Raw genomic sequence first — 13,220 nt, 5'->3', positions numbered from 1 at the left:
CTCAAGTGCGAATGGACTGTTTCAAGGAAGTGCAGTGGGGGGTGAGTCAAGACAGTACAGAGCGTCTGGGCGGGCAGGTTACAGCTGTGGGTAACGGCAGCCTGGGCACATGGTGCAGAGTACCCTGCCCAGGAGTGAGGCAGCGAGGGTATTCACCCACCGACTCTCATCCATCACTGGGGGCTGCTCCCAGGGCACTGCCAGCTCGCCCTGCATGAGCCAAGAACAAACCTTCTGGCAGAATCACAGGGACTGGCCATGGGACACCCTTGGCATGTACAGGAACAGTGAGTCAACGGCAGCTGTTATACTCCCAGTCCCCTTCTTCCTGCCTGGAACACAGAGGTGTTGTCTGGAGTTCCAGCAGCCATATTAGACCATGAGGCAAACTTGAGAATGGAAGCCACATGCTAAAAATGGAGGAACAAAAACAACCCAGAAAACATCTAGGTCCTAGCTGACACCAGAGAGCTGCCGCCACAGCGTACTTTCAAACCAGGGAGAGAAACAAATTTTGATCCTATGCCACCGCTATTTCAGATGTTTGTTACCAGCAACCAAATGCTCCTGACTGACAGATCATGCAATGAACATGTTCCTCATGCCTGTCATGAGTTCTAATAACGCTCTGCTGCTGCTGCTGCTGCTACCAAAAATAACAGCCAACACAAACTGTTTCTTCTGTGCTTAAGCACTTTATGTGCCTTAACTTGTTTAGTCTTCGTAACAGCCATACAAGGCAGATACTTTTATTATTTCCATTTCATGGATGAGGAGGCTAAAGCACAGAGAGGTTAAGCCACTTGCCCAAAGTCACACAGCTGACAAGGAGCAGAATCAGGATGTGCACCCAGGCCGTCTGGCTCTCGAGTCCCCACGACAACACATGGCCTTCTCCTGCAGGGTTTCCTGACACCTTTGAAAAAGCTGTTTCATTGCCCACTTGCTCCCCACCTCATGACTCTCTAGAATGAGGACTTGGATATTTCACTTTGTAAGTGAAACGCATCAGGCTGAACAAAGACAAGAACGTGGTTCCCAACAAGCCTCTCTCAGGACAAAGGTGCCTCCTTGCAATTTAATGAAGCTTCGCATCTAGACAGGATGGAGGGTGGAGAGAAAATCTCTCGGAGTCTAACGAGAAGGCGTTGGGTTCCCTAAAGCCTTGACAGCTGAGGGACGCGTAGAGCTGCTGTGTCCAGCAAGAGACAGCAGGGCGCAGCCCAGGAAAGGTAGGAACCCGGAGGTGGGGGGTGACAGTGAAGCAGGCACACAGTGGCCCACAGTGGGGGGCGGGGGGAGCGGCGGGTGGGGGGCGCTGCCCCAAGAAGGGGTGGGCAGTGAGACAGCCCACCTGCGGAACCGTCATCCTGGAGTCGGAGAGTCCTGGCTCCAGTCCCGCCTTCACCTGGAGCTCCGGGGAGAATGGTCCAACCTCCCTGCAGCTCATCGCGTCCCCCAAGATCCCGGCGAGGTTGCCCTCAGGCTAAGTTTCGCTTCTGGCGTCAGAGGACCCAGGCCCAGAGGGCAGAGGCCCCGCCCGACGTCCTGCGTGTGGATGGGCCCTGCCACTTCCCAGGCTGCAAGCTGAGCGCGTGACATCAGCCGTGGGTCTCGGTTTCCCGTCTTAAAAAGATAGTAACAGAGCCCACCTTACTGGTGCTCCTGTCCACCCTGCAACAAATAGTCACTAAGCACCTACTGTGTGCGGGCCTCTGCGTGGCCTGAGATGGCTCCCTGGTAGGCGGCATAGCCCGGGCGAGGGACACGCTCACCACGTCGCCAAATGCATAAACGGAGAAGTACGATTCCACTACGCTCTAGAAGGACGAGGGACTGCGAGAGGGGTTGACTCTGTGACGTGCAAAGCTCCTGTGGTCGGAAGGCTTAAACACCATGAAACACGTAACCGGTTAGGACTCACGGCAGGTCCGCCCACGTCAAAGGGGAGCGTCAGAGTCTTTCCCCGGCCGATGCAGGAGCTCGCACAATGCAGGCACTTCCCTGTGCTCTGCGCTCCACAGGCCTCCTAGTTTTTCTTCCAGGTGGGGTCTGCCGATGGGACACACGGGCCGTCCCTCCTTCCCCACAACAGGGATTTCTTCCTATAAACAAATGTGGCGGGCGGCCTTCGGGGGTGAGCTGAGGCTTTGGTTAAGAGGTGGGTGGAGCTGGCACACCTGGCAGTCAGGTTTCTCCCCCTGCACGTGCCCCTGACTTACTCCCACCTCCCCCAGGCCACCGACCCCACCCCTGGGGCACAGGGCAATGACCCCACCCACAGGGTACACTGGGGTGGGCAGCCGGCCAGCCGTCTGCAGGTGAGCGTTTTCTCCCCCGTTGGAGTTGCTGCCAGGATTAGAAATCAAGGGCTTAGACGTGGCACGTTTCCTTTTTGTCACTTCCCAGATTCCAGACGACTTCCTCACCGGCTTCAGGCAAACCCCGGCCCCTGCAGCGCCAGCCCTGCGCCCTTCCGGACATCAGCGCAGGCTGCAAGGTCCTAGGAGTGATCGTCAACTCAGCAGGCTGTGTCTGCACAGGGACCAGGAGCAGAGAGAGGCTGCATCTCCACGTTGCCCTCACGACCTCATTCCCAAATTCAGACACAGCAGTGTCTCCTGTGATGGCGCCCTGAGAACGCGTGTTTATCACCGCCTTCCGGGTCAGGGCGATGAAGAGCCCGCCAGTGACCTGACAAAGCACCAGGGCGTCTCCCCTAAGGTTGTCGCCAGCTGTGGGCCCACCACAGAGGGTCCAGGAGGCCAGGCCAGACGCCAGCCCCTCTGCCCGCAGCTCAGCCTCAGCCGGTCCTAGGGTCACCTCGGCATGTCCAAGGCCCGCCTCTGGAAGGAGGGTCCATACCCCGGGCCAGGGTGGGCAGAGAAGGCTGTCCTGGGCCTGGAACCTGCCAGGGACCCGATGTCAGAGGTGCCTCTGCTCCTCCTCACACCACACTTTACTACTAGGGACCAAGGGAGGGGAAGGACGTGGCCAAGGTCATAAAGCAAGTCAGAGCACAGCATCGCCTTCTCTCTACCGCACAAGCCAGCCCAGGCCTGCCTGGGGCCTCCCCCAACACTTCCCTGGGGCCACCCACCTTGCAGGAGCTGCTAGGGTCCCACTTTTTCGGGCCTTCCTGACAGTCCAGCCAGGCCTCATGGACCCTGGTCCCAGCCCCACACCCTGAGCTTCCCCCTTCACATCTCACCTGTGTCGTCCCTGCCTGGACACTCATCTATCTCCCATGGCACAAACCCCCTTGATGGCAAGGGCCATGGCGTGCCCTCAGCCTTGCTGGGAGAGCGGGCACATACACACTGACAAACGTACACACTCAAGTACACGTGCACACACTCGCACAAGGACACACTCACACACATACACGTGCACACACAGAGACAGGCTCACATGTGCTCACGCACCCAGTAAATGACGGGAAGGATGCATGAAACCCTCGGTTAGCACCAATCGCACATTCTTGCTTTCGCACGCCTGGACCCCGTCCCAGCAGCAGCAGAGGGTCTGCTGAGAAGAAAGTTCTCTCCTCCGAGCTGTGCTCTGATCTGCTCTGTGACATTGGCCGCGTCTGTCCTCCCGCCCCAGGCCCATCTCCCTGTTTGTCGTGGGCTGGACGACCTGCCATTCTCTGTCACTCACACATGCACTCATAATTCAGCACAAGCCCAGACTGCAGAGCCGGGCGGCCTGCGCTGGGTCCGGGGCCAGCTCCTACCAGCTGTGTGACTCTGGCTGACTCAGTCCACCTTCCTGAGTCTCAGTCTTCTCAGCTATAAGAGGGGACAGGAATGACTTCCTCATGGGTCTATATGACGGTAAAATATTCCAGAGGAAAACACCGACACAGCACCTGGCACTGGCACGCAGTTTGTTTTTCTTAGTTTGGGGTACCCCAAACACAGAGCCTGAGGCAAGGATTTTGGTACAAGCGGTTTGGGGGATGTGATCCAGGAAGAGAGGGTGTGGGGAAGCGAGGCAGTGGAGAAGGTATATCAACATAAGGCATGTTAAAGGGTGGTCACCCTGTGGTCAGGAACCCACTTAGAGATGGTGTAGGACATGCCCCAGCATTGTCCCACCAAGGGTCAAGGGGTCTTTACCCCCCAAGTCCTGTCTGTCGTCTGCTGAGAGCTGCTCCTGGGAGGGGAGAGGAGAAGGCCTTAAGGCCCGAGCACTCGTGCCCTCCACCTCTAACTCGGACCCAGAATCCTCCCTCCCGCGGCCAGAGCAACCGTGAGGCAGGGAAGCACAGGGCGCCAGCAGCCACCAACCTCCAGGGTGGACCATCAGGACAGGAGGCGCCGCTGACAGCACCTACCACAGCCGCTACCATCACTGTCATTTTCATCACCATCGTCATTGTCGTATCTTCCTCATCGTCATCTTCATCGTATGCCAAAACATACATTGAACACGGACCTTACACCTTTCACAAAAATTAACTCAAAATGGATCATAGACCTAAGCATAAAATGCAGAGCTATGATAGCTTGAGAAGGAAGCATAGGAGAAAATCTAGCAATAAGTTATTAGGTATAACACCAAACACGGGGTCCGTGAAAGAAATGATCAAGAAGCTGGACTTTGTTCAAATTAGAAACTTCTGCTCTGTGAAAGACACTGTTAAGAGAATGAGAAGTCAAGCCGCAGACTGGGAGAAAAGGCACCTCTGATAAAGGACTGTCACCCAAAATATACGAAGAGCTCTTAAAACTCAACAACAAGAAGACAAACAACCCAATTTAAAAAATGGGCCAAAAACCTTTACAGACACCTCTCCAAAGAGGCTCTACAGGTGGCAAGTGAAAAGATGCGCCACGTCGTCTGTCATCAGGGAAACTCAAACGGCAACCACGAGATACCACTACCACCTATGAGAACAGCCACAATCCAGAACACTGACACCACCCAGGGCTGCCGAGGCTGGGGAGCAGCGGGCGCGCTCATTCACTACCTACGGGAACGCGAAATGGTGCAGCCACTTTGGAAAACAGTTTGACGGTTTCTTACAGAACAAAATACCCTCTTCCCACAGGGTCCAGCAACCGTGCTCTTCGGTATTTACCCAAAGGAGTTGAAAACTCGTGTCCACAGAAAAACCTACAAATAGATGTTTATAGCAGTTTTATTCATAATTGCCAAAATTCAGAAACAACCAAGACGTCCTTCAGTAGGTGAATAGAGAGACAAACCGGGACATCAGACAACGGGCTGTTAGTCAGTGCTAAAAACAAATGAGCCATCGAGCCATGAAAAGACGGAACCTTCAATGCGCATTGCTAAGCGGAGGAAGCCAGTCTGAAAGGCCGCACACTATACGATCCCAACCACGTGACGCTCTGGAAAAGGCAAAGCTTCGGAGACAGTAAAAGGATCAGAGGCTAGGGCAGGAGGAAGGGTGAACAGGCGGAGCCCAGAGGATCTTCAGGGCTGTGAAAATGCCCTGTGTGACACGTAATGGACACCTGTCATTATGCACTTGTCCAAACTCATGAATGTCCAATACGAGAGCCAGCCCGGGTGTAGACAATGGGCTCTGGGCAATATGATGTGTCCGTGAAAGTCTGGCAGCTGTCACAAGGTACCATCTGGTGAGGATGTCGATAGTGGTGGGAGGCTGCGCATTTGTGGGGCAGAGAGCATGGAGGAAATCTCTGTGCTTTCCTTCTCAGTTTTGCTGTGAATCTAAAACTGCTCTAAGAAACAAAGTCTATTTGAAAAAAAAAAGAAAAAGATCGTCAGTGCTAGGGAAAGAAAAGAAAAAGGAGAGCAAAATAATGGGGCTCAAGAGTATTGCGGAGCGAGGAGAGGCTGCAGAGCAGAGTGGTTGGGGAAGAACTGGTTGAGAAGGTGACATCGGAGCAAAGACTTGCAGCAGGTGTGACGTGAGCCATGCCAGTTTCTGGGGAAGAGTGTTCCAGGCAGAAGGAACAACCAGTGCAAAGGCCCTGAGGCATGATGTGCCTGGCATGTTGGAGGCACTTCGAGAAAGACAAGCGGCTGGATGTAGTGAGCAAGAGGGAGTGTAGAAGGTGAGGTGGCAGGTGTGCTGGGGACGCATCGGGCAGGGCCCTGAGCGCATTTTGAGATCTCCGGGTTTTATTGTGTGTGAAATGAGAACATTGCAGGGTTTTGAACAGAGGTGCGAGATGCTCTGGCCTACAGTTTGGAGCATGTGGGGTGAGGACCGAAGAGGGGAGACCAGGGAGGGGGCCCTTCCCACGGTCCCTGTGGCAGAGACTGGAGGCCTGGCCGGCCGGGGGTGACGGCGGGGGAGGGGGGCTGGCGTGGGATGATCCGTGAGGGTTTGGGGAGTAGAGCTGACTGATGTCCTGACTGCAGAGAGAGGATCTTCTGGGCGGGCCTCTATCTTGGGGGCCTGCAGCTCCCTCACCATCAGTCCCATCGCCCGGCGCCCACAGGAGGCCATCCTGGAAAGAGAAGAGGAGCCTCCCCGGAGGGCGCGAGCCAGGGGCCCTGACCCAGCAAACGGGTGCTTTGTCCCGAGGAGAACACTCTGTGGCCGTTAATTTTCAACCAGCCGTGCTCCCAGGGGCACACAAGCCCCGCCTCGACGCGGCTACCACCCCAGTGAGGTCCCTGTTTACAGGATGTCTCGGGCGTCTAGACGGGTTTGGGGGGGTCAGAGAGCAGAGTCCCCAGGCTGCACTCAGGCTGGGCGCAGAGCTGTCTCTGCAGAGAACAGCTAAGCCGGAGGACGGAAATCGGCCTCTGTCTGGAAGGTTCGTTAAAGAGGAATATGCTTAATTCTTTTCTTTTTTATCAGTTGACAGCTTCCAACAGATAAAGCTTATTTTATTTAAGCCTTCACACACCCAGCAAGATAAATATCCCTGAATTCCAGTCTTCACAGGAAAAAAAAATTAAAAATGGATGAAGTCAGAATCTTGAGTAGGTTTCTCGAAACTTGAACGAGAGCAGCCCCCCGGGACTGGGTCTGGATTAAATCAGACCCCACGCTGGTGAACGTGGGGGGTGAGCTGGTCCCTGCGAAGGACGTAAGCAAACCTGATGGTGGAGACGGTTCAGGTGAGGACCCCCACCGGCTTCTGTCACCCCGAAGTCGAGTTGGGAGGGAAAGAGGTGAGGCAGCAGGAGCCGACGGCTGCGGGTTCCATCCCAGCCGGCCACTTGCGAGCTGGTCGCTTCACTTCCCTGTGCCTCAGTTTCCTCAGCTGGGATTCAAGCTCACGGGCAAAACCTTTGAGCCACCCCTGTCCCAGGGCAGGCGTGCACGGGCTGCCCCCACCCCACGCTTCCGGGGAAGGAGGCCTGGATGGAGTCGTGCCTGTGAATAGCCCCTCAGTGTCCAGCCTGAGCCCAGGCACCTCCTCGCAAGGCCAGGGCCCCCCTGGGTTCTAGGCAGAGTTGGAGGCTGCCTGTTGGGGAGCTGGCTCTGAGCGGCAGCAACAGACGCTGACACTGATCTCAGCAGAGAAGGAGTCTGTCGATGGGACACCTGGGAGCTCACAGAACCACCTGGATGCGAGGAGACTTGGTCTTAAAAAGGGAGGGGGACAAATTGTGATCCAACCTCGGGGGGCCCTCTGTGTGGTGTGGACCCGCTGTGACTGCCAGTGCTGGGCTGGGACCCTCGCTCACACCACAGGCTGCCAGTGCTGGGCCGGGACCCTTGCTCACACTGCAGGTTGCCAGGGCTGGGCTAGACCCCTGCTCACACCCTGCCTCGAGCAGTGGGTTCTGGAAACCCGCCAGCTCACTCTCAGAGGCGAGCACCAAGCCGGGGCCTCCAGGACTGGACAGTTTCTCGGAGCTGTCCAGCCACCTCCACCGTGGTTTCCCCAGATTGCAGCTGCTTTGTGTCACCAGCTCCTGATCCCATGCCCATCAGTGGGGTCCGACCCAAGAGCAGAGGGAGGCGTGCAGTGGCCGCAGCAGCCGCCACCCCGCGTGTCCACCTGCTACTCACCCGCCTGGAGTTTTGCGCAGAATTGACTGGGAAAAGTTGTATGGCTTTAAGAAAGAGTGTGAGGGAGGGAGTAAAAGGACAACTCAGGGTTCCTGTGGTGTTGAACTGCCCGATGTCTAGCTGTGGTGGCGGATCTAGGAACCTGCACAGGTGACAGGACAGCATTAACCCGAGAGGCGCAGGGGCGCCGCGGAAATCGGAAACGCACGGGCAATTCCTCTGGGTCATGAGATTGTACCGTCGTTTTACAAAATGCTAACATTGGGCAGAAACCAAGCAAAACGTACGAAGGATCTCTCTGTTGTTTCCTACAGCTGCGTTTGACTCTACAATGAGCTCCGTAAAAAACAGAAAAGTTTAAAAAGTAGCATGAAGACCTCCGGACTTGATGACCTTTGAATGCTTTCCACGCATTCACTAATTTATTCCAAAGATTCTCTTATTCAGCTTCTTTTATTCAAAAACTGCACACTAAGCCCTGGGGTCGTGAGCGGGCTGCCGTCACAGGAGTCCGTAGACGGGCGGTGTAAACAGCAGACATTTATTTCCCCTACTTCTGGAGGCTCCGACTGAGAGCGGGATGCCGGCAGACCCCATGCCTAGCGAGGGCTCTCTCCCGGGCTCGCAGACAGACGCCTTCCTGCTGTGTCCTCACAGGGCGGGGAGAGAGCCCTGAGTCTCCTCCTCTTCTCATAAGTATGCTGACCCCATGCTGGGAGCTCCACCCCCATGACCCCATCCGCCCAGTCACCTCCCAAAGTCTCTCCCTCCTGACACCGTCACGTTGTGGGGGGGCTTCAACTCGGGAACTGCGGGGACATGAACACTCAGCCCACAGCAAGCACTCTCTGTGTCAGGTGCTGTGCAGGACCACGGTGAGTGGCCGGGGGTGGGCCACTCTCCCGTCACTTAAATCCAATGGGGAGCAGAGCACAGACAGGCAGAGGAGTGACTACACAGGATGCTGTCACACAAAGGCTTTAAAACATAAAGTACAGGGATTCTTCGAAGGCTGACAACACGGAGGGCCTCCTGGAGGAGGTGACAAATGACATGAGATCTAAATCCCAGAAGGGCCCAACCAGTGAAGCTCTGGGGCTGGAGAGTTCCAGAAAGAGGACACTGCCCATCTGAGGGTCAGGCAGTGGGAAGGGCACAGGCAGGTTGTGGGGCTTTCTCCTGGGGGACGTGAGGAGTCCCAAAGTGTTTGGGGCAGGGATGTGACATGATGAGTTTTTAAGCTTTCAAAAGATCATTCTGGTTCCACATCCCTTCCAGCTCAGAGTCTTCAATGCTGGCATTTATAAAGCCCCTACTGTGTGTCCAGCCCAGGACTAGTTGTTGTCAGACCCAGAAGAGGCCTGGCCCTGTCCCACATGGCATCTGACTGGTGACATTGGACACCAGTGACGGTCAGTGCGAAGATGAGAATGAGAGTCGTGGGCCTCACCACAGTCCCCGGCAGAGGGTGGGCGCCCTCGGCCGCCCGGGGGCAGCACTAACAAGGGCAGCAGGTGGTGTGCACAGGGCACCCAGACCCTCTCTGCGCCCCCTGCCCGGCTCCATAAATAAGCCCCGCTCCCCAGGGACAGGCACAATTGTGGCATCCTAATTCCCACGCCCCCACAGGAGGGAGTCACCCCCAAGCTGAGAGGCGACAACAGGGCGAGGCAGAGGAAGGTAGCCCCCAGCCCTCCCCACCTACCGGGCGGGGAGCAGATCTGTGGGGTCCGGAGCGGCTGCCTGAGAGGCCCAGGTGCTCACTGTTTGGTGGAGAATTCCCTAGTCGTCAGTTGGCAGCCAGATCAAAAGCAGAACAGAATTCAGACAGCTTCTCATGGAGGGTTTATTTCTAATTAATTCCTTGCTGGCACATGCAGAATCTGCACTTTCTCTCCCTCCCGGCTCTTCCAACCCCATGCATATTTAAGAGCTTGACAGCTTTCCTCGTGCTAAATATAAATCACGTTTTGAGCTGAGAGTTCAGCAGGAGTCGGTGGTCTTCTCCCGGAGCATCACGGGGGATTCTGTTCTTCTGCTTCCTGCTGGTCAGGTATTGGGGCTCCCCGACCCGATCGTCATGGCCCAGCCCGTGCACAGCCCCAAAGTCAGTGGGCACTTGTTTTGTCTGTCTAGCATCCACCCCCTCTCCTCTCGAATAGCACCCCAATTTTCCTCTGGGAAACAGAAATGACCTCACATCTGAGTCTAAGGGTGGCGCCAGACCCAGACCTGGCCAGTCAGAACACTGGGTTCCTTCAGCCACAGTGACTGATTCAGGGATGCACCCATCACCCACAAGAGGCCAGGGAGAGACCTCTCTGGGGCTTCTGCCGCAACCAGAAGGATAGAGGCACTCTCTTTTCACTTCAACTACTAGGTGAGTGAAAGGAAATCCTGAAGCTTCTGGCACCATCTCGTCGTCAGGAGGGGAAAGGTGGACTGTGGCTGAGGCCAACATAGAGAAAAGCAGTGCCCAGAGGCAGATTGAGAGAGGCCGAGTTGTAGTCACATCATTTGAGGCCCTTGATCCAGCCACACCTGAAGCTTAATCCAGTTACATGAGCCATTTTACAGAAGTAAATTCCCTTTATGCTTAAGCTAGTTGCGATGGGTTTTCTTTTGCTTGCAACCAAACGTCCTGATACTACCAAGAACCATAGAACCATCTGGTATGGTCATTGTGAAGGAAAAAATAAAAACAGATAATAAATAAGAAAGTGTCTGGCACACACAGGGGCTCAATAAGCATTCTTTGCTTTCTTTCTTCACAGTGGGACTCCCAGGGCACAGGACAAGAGGTGGAGCCCTCAGGGGTCACATGATCTCGCCTGAACTACACACCCCATCAGGTCTGTGACATTCCTGGAGCAGCTGGAGGAGGGAGGGGCCCAGCCAAGCTCCTCCAAGCCCCTTCCCCCTAACCCCACCCCCCGTCCTCCTTCCTATTGTTATTGTCAACAACACCAAACACCTTAGTGACCTTATTTGACTGCTTCTGCGCAGGGCACTGTGCTGAGCCGGTAAACACTCCCCAGTCCTCACGAGATTCCAAAGAAGTAGATGCTGTGAATCCACTTCCTAAAGCTGGTGCTCCTCATATTAATAGAACCACCATTTGATGTGGGCCTACTATGTGCCGGGCCCTTTCGTATGCATTATCACACGGGATCATCGCCCCAACCTCCGAGGTGAACATCACCATTATGATCCCCTACAAGGGCGGGGAAGCTGGGACTCAGAGAGGTTGCCTCCCTCACCCAAAGCCGCACAGCTAGTCCAGGGGGGATGGAACCTTCACTCCCTCAGACCCCAGCACCCGCTCACGGCCTGCTGTGTGGCTCAGCCTCCCACCCAGCGACCCCCAGCAGAGGCCCTAGGCTGGCCGGACTCGAGCTGTTCCCCAGAGGGACCGAGTCACACACCTCTTTGGAGCTGACCCAGTGTTAGTATTTCTAACAGTTTCCGTGCTGGGGGCCAGAGGGGAACTCCCAAAGACCTCTAACGTGGCCACTGCTAGTCCAGGATGGCCGCAAGGGCTGTGTGGGAAGATTTTTCAGAATCTCGAAGAGAAGAAAGTTTGAAATGCTTTGTGGGGAGCGAGAGGGACGCGGTTGAGGGTGAGCTTTGACTCTGGACCCTGGGGTCCAGGGACTCGTGTTCAAACCCTGGTCCCATGGACCCCGCCCTCCAGGAGGGACTGGCTTGTCCCAGTGGATGCGGGAATGCTCTTCTGGGGAGCAGAATGCCAGCCCATCAGTGCGGGAGGGCAGAGCACCAGCCAGTTCACCACGTGGATCCCGACAAGATCGTGGGTTCAGACAGGATCGCGGATGGAGGCTAAAACCACTAGGGAGAGGTCGCTGGGAGAACAGATTCTTTGCCTGGGGCCCAACTATCCCCTACAGACTAATTTCAAAGGGGGACTAGGACTTTCCACTGGGGAAAAGTTAGTGGCCGCCGTCCTCTCCAAGCGGCCACACTCAGCACCAGGAGGAACGGCAGAACTCTACCTCGTGTGCTTATGGGAAACCAAGGAGACAGAAGAACAAGGAAAATCCAGCGTGCGCGATGGTCAACAAGACAGCTGGGTTTGTTCACTTCGCAAAGTCAATGTCACGGGGAAGAAAGGTGGAGGGAGAACGCTCTAGATTTCAAGACTCAAGAAATGTGAAAACTAACAGAGTGTGAGAATGTTGTCAGATCCTGGCTCAGAAGCAAAACAACTAAAAGGGTATTTGGGGGATGATAGGGGCAATTAGGCGGCGGACTGGACCACGGATGGTGTCAAGGGTTTGTTGTCGATTTCCTTGGGTGAAGCAATGACGGGTGAACATAGTGGAAAATGACCTTTTTCTAAGGAAATGCAGCTGAAGTGTTTAGGAATGAACTGTCAGGATGCCTGCAACTTACCTTCAAATAGTTCACACACACACACACACACTCACACTCACCTAGATATAGCAAACTTGGCCAAAAGCTAACCTTTGTTAAATCTAGGGGCAAATATGTGGGAGTTGGAGTAAAAATTCAGCCCCATCACTCGCTATGGAGCAACCTTGAGAGAGTTCAACGCTCTGGCTCTCCACTTCCTCATCCATCAAAGGGGGACAATGACAACCAGACCTTCCTAAAGCTCTTGGACGTGTTCCATGAGACAATCCACGTGGAAATCATGGTTTTAATGCTGGGCCCCTAAACGCACTCAGTAAACGCTAAATATTGGCATCATTAGAAGACAGTGAACTGAATTACCGCTCGCTGGAACCAAAAGTCCCCATTCCAAATAAACTCGGACAGCGCAGAGGATGCCCCAGGACGGGGGGCCGGTTTCAGCCCTGGGCTCTCGCACCAGCGTGCTGACCCCGCTCAGTACTCCAGGGAAACAGGCTGTGTGGGGTCTCAGCAGGGCCAGCGCCCCCGGAACCCAGCCCTTTTTAGTTACCTCCTAGGATCCTGGTTTCTACTTGAGAAGACAGGTGTAGGGTTACACTCTTTGAAATAACGCACCGTGGTTCATGCATTCAATCAGCAAAGATGGAAAAGATTGATCGCACGCAGTGTTGGTGACAAGTGGGAGATGTGCCCACGCGTCCACTTGGTGGACGCTGGCCTGGCACTGCTTTCCTGGAAGGTAGCTGGCACCGTGCCCAAAATTCCTAGAAACGCACGTGCCCTTTAATGCAGCAAATTCTGTTTCCAGGAATCCATCTCAAGGAACGAATGAGACTCGTCCATGAAAGTGTAC

This window comes from Equus caballus, chromosome 22, assembly GCF_041296265.1.
Source record: "Equus caballus isolate H_3958 breed thoroughbred chromosome 22, TB-T2T, whole genome shotgun sequence".
NCBI classification, from domain to species: Eukaryota; Metazoa; Chordata; class Mammalia; order Perissodactyla; family Equidae; genus Equus; species Equus caballus.
This window is presented reverse-complemented; position numbering follows the sequence as displayed.